A 3,847-nucleotide genomic window follows, 5' to 3' on the forward strand; every position below is an offset into this window, starting at 1 on the left:
ATTTAGTAGGCATAGTTTCAGTTTTGCAAGATGAAAAATATCTGGAGATTAGTTGCACAACAATGTAAATATAATTAACACTATCTATCTACACACTTAAAAATAGTTAAGATGTGTATTTCATCACAATTTTTTAAAAAGAAAAATATTCAAAGCATAAAGATAATAGAAATCAAAGTAGGAAAATATAAAGCCAGAAGAAAATACAGGTGAATATTAACTGATAATGATCATAGGGGATTTCAATAGCTAAAAGAAATGGAAGAAATCTCAAAATCGATAAACCTGAAAACAATGTTATATTGCTACATGTATAATTATTATTAAGCAAAGCCAAAAAGCAAACAATAAATTGGGGGAAAATAACTGGAACAAAATGACAAAAGATTAATATCCTTATTATATAAAAATCTCACAATAATTCATTAGAGAGGCAATAAAACCCCATTTTTAAAAATAAGTAGCACATATATTTTATAGAAGACAAAGTTATTCCTATACTGGGGATCTACTAGTATACCCACTAAACAGTCTAAAATCCACACAAAAACTCATAAAGAAACTGTCCTTTATATACAGCAAAAAGAAAAAAGGAAACAACAAATATTATTGCTAGACAGTTCAAAAATTATACAGCCATGATGTTTCTGAAGAATATTACTCACCTGGAAAAATACACCCAAGTACTGTTAAACAAAAACAGCAAGAATCAAACTTGGATATACAGTACTAGCCCAATTACATTAAGACATATAAAATATGCAATAAAGAGGTACACAGAAAAAGAGGGAAGAAATTACATTAAAATTTAGCAACTCCAAATAATTAGATTATAGATTTTAATTTTCTTCAAATTTCTCTGTATTTCAAAATCCTCTATGAGTTCTCTGTAATTTTAAAAGATAGTAATTCTTTTTAAAAAAACAAACTAGTAAATGAGTTTTTAACTAAGTATTGTATAATTTAAAATTCAATTCTACTTACCTGTTGTCATGGTTGGACTAAATAGTCCCAGTACTGACACACCAGAATAGGAGATCAGGTCTTTATATAATTCCCCAGTTAAATATTCTTCTGCTTCTTGGATAGATGTTATGTTCACTGGACATGAAATCCTGTTGCTAGATGAATATAGATATATATGTATACAAAATTAATTTTTAAAAACACTTTTCACCAGCTATGGAAAGCAATCAGGTGATTCCTCAAAAAATTAAGACTAGAGCTACCATACAACCCAGCAATCCCTCTCCTGGGTATGTACCTGAAAAATTTCAAATCATGTATTTGCAAAGATATATGCACTCCTATGTTCATTGCAGCATTATTCACAGTGGCCAAGACATGAAAACAACCAAAGTGTCCCATGATAGAGGAGTGGATAAAGAAGATGTGGTTGGTACATATAATGGAATACTACTCAGCCATAAGCAAGGATGAAATAGCACGATTTGCAACAACATGGATGGACTTTGAGAACATTATGCTAAGTGAAATAAGTCAGAAGCAGCTAAGAACATATGATTTCACTCATGTGTGTGATATAAAACTGAAACTCATGAACACAAACAGCAGTGTGGTGATTGCCAGAGGGAAGGGGGTGGGGGAGAAGGGGGTCCTAATATAAGGTGACAGGAGAAGATCTGACTTTGGGTGGTGGGCATGCAGTGCAATATTCAGATCTTGTAACATAGAAACCCACCCATGAAACCTATATATTCATGTTGCCCAATGTCACCCCAATCAATTTAATAAATACATTTTTAAATACTTTTCAGCTTATAAAAAAATAAAAATACTGAACTTAGAAAAGACTATATGCCGCAAGATAAACATCCAAAAAAATAAAGACAAATACTATTCTAAACAAACAAACAAAAAATTACTCTCATTAAACAAAATTTCTATCTCCCCAAAAGTGATGGTATGTGGATGAGCTCTACTCATCAATGCTCAGCCTGTGATTTCCGTTCTAGTATCCATCTTAATCCATTCAGAGTGTGTCAACAACATGTGGTAATTAGAAATTTTATAGACCTAAATGTTTACAAATCTTAGGGTGAAGCTGCATACTTACAGCTGGATAAATTTTAGGAGATCTTCAGTTCCTAACATACCACCATAAGATACTGGGTTCTCGCCTTCCTTGTACATCTTTACAACAGGAAATTCAGTAACATTTTCCTTAGTACATACATCAGGCCAATTTGCACAGTTTATTCTAGTAAGCAGCATAGTGGATGTGCCTAATTAGAAGGAAAATGCACGTTTTATAAATATTAAGGTAGAAAACTCAGTTGTTAAAAATTGTCAATATTTTCATATCCCATTCTTTTTTTTTTTTATTGATTTTTTACAGAGAGGAAGGAAGAGGGATAGAGAGTTAGAAACATCAATGAGAGAGAAACATCGATCAGCTGCCTCCTGCACACCCTCTACTGGGGATGTGCCCGCAACCAAGGTACATGCCCTTGACCGGAATCGAACCTGGGACCCTTCAGTCTGCAGGCCGACGCTCTATCCACTGAGCCAAACCAATTAGGGCCCATTCTTATTTTAACCTCTCAGCAGTATCAAACACTGCTGTGGAACACTCTCTCCCCTTGATTTTTTGCAACACCTTCCCCTATTGGCTTTTTTGCCCATTCTCTTGCTGTTCCTTTTTGTTCCTTTGGCAGGTTCTCTGCCAGTAAGATGGGCGTTCCTCAAGGCTCAATTTATTCTGCCTTCTCTATTTGCTCTACACTCTTGTCCTAGACAAACTCAAAAACCACTGCCAATCTAATGAATCTTAAATTTATATCACTGGCCCAGGCTCCTTCTTAAAGTTTCAGATCCATATATCCCTACTGACATACCTTTTTCTGTATGAGTGAAAACATCCTCAAATTCAGTATGTATGTCTAAAACCAAATACGGTTTCCTTCCTGTATATATTGGTGAACATTGCCATTCTTGTACAACTCAAAAAACAAAATATCATTTTTATCGCCTGCCCATTCCTAATTCCCCCATGGCTAACCAAATCAATCAGCATAGCCTTTCAATTTTACCACTTTCATTTGAAATATCTCTTCTATCTGTCCATTTCTCTTTACTACCAGTACTCACTATTTCTCCTTGGGTAGCTACAGTATGCTTCTAATTCATCTCCCTGAATTGGGTATATCTTTACACTGAAACTAGAAGTGTCTTTTTAAAACTCAAATCTATTTTGCTAACAGCCCACCCCCACCAACTTTTACGAGTTTGGTCTTTCTCACCCCTTTATATCTCTGCATGTATAACTACTTCAAGAATGCCTGGACACCCCGATCTACAGCAGGTTCCTATGCACTGATAGGACTATACTCCTTTCTTTATTTTATTACTAGAGGCCTGGTGCACAAAATTCGTGCACTGGGGGAGAGGGGGCGGCGGGTCCCTCAGCTTGGCCTGCACCCTCTCGCAGTCTGGGACCCCTTGCTCCTTACCACCCGTCTGCTCACTCCTTACCGCTGGGCTTGCTGCTCCTTAGCGCTGCCACAGAGGCAGGAGAGGCTCCCACCACCACTGCTGTGCTCGCCAGCCACGAGCCTGGCTTCTGGCTGAGCGGCAATCCCCTGTGGGAGCACACTGACCACGAGGGGGAAGCTCCTGCATTAAGCATCTGGCCCCTGGTGGTCAGTGCGCATCATAGTGACCTGTAACGGTCACTTAAGCTTTTATTATATAGATGTAATTATATACTCATTTGTATGGTTACCTGATGAATGTCTGTTTCTACCAAGAGAGCTCCTTGAAAAAAGGGACTGTGTCTATATTACTCATCTCCCATGCCAGTCTGGTCGCCCCTAACTGTCCTCCC

At 37.0% G+C, this 3,847-nt stretch overlaps 1 long non-coding RNA gene across 1 annotated transcript; it reads right to left on the bottom strand.

The window, feature by feature from the left end:
- Positions 1 to 1,072: 1,072 nt before the first annotated feature.
- Positions 1,073 to 2,270, bottom strand: LOC106724574. The gene is made up of 2 exons (XR_001360416.1): positions 2,078 to 2,270; positions 1,073 to 1,121 (listed from the first exon to the last, which is right to left on the bottom strand). It is a non-coding gene; the product is annotated as an uncharacterized LOC106724574 (long non-coding RNA).
- Positions 2,271 to 3,847: the final 1,577 nt, after the last annotated feature.

This window comes from Myotis brandtii, unplaced genomic scaffold, assembly GCF_000412655.1.
Source record: "Myotis brandtii unplaced genomic scaffold, ASM41265v1 scaffold8957, whole genome shotgun sequence".
NCBI lineage: Eukaryota > Metazoa > Chordata > Mammalia > Chiroptera > Vespertilionidae > Myotis > Myotis brandtii.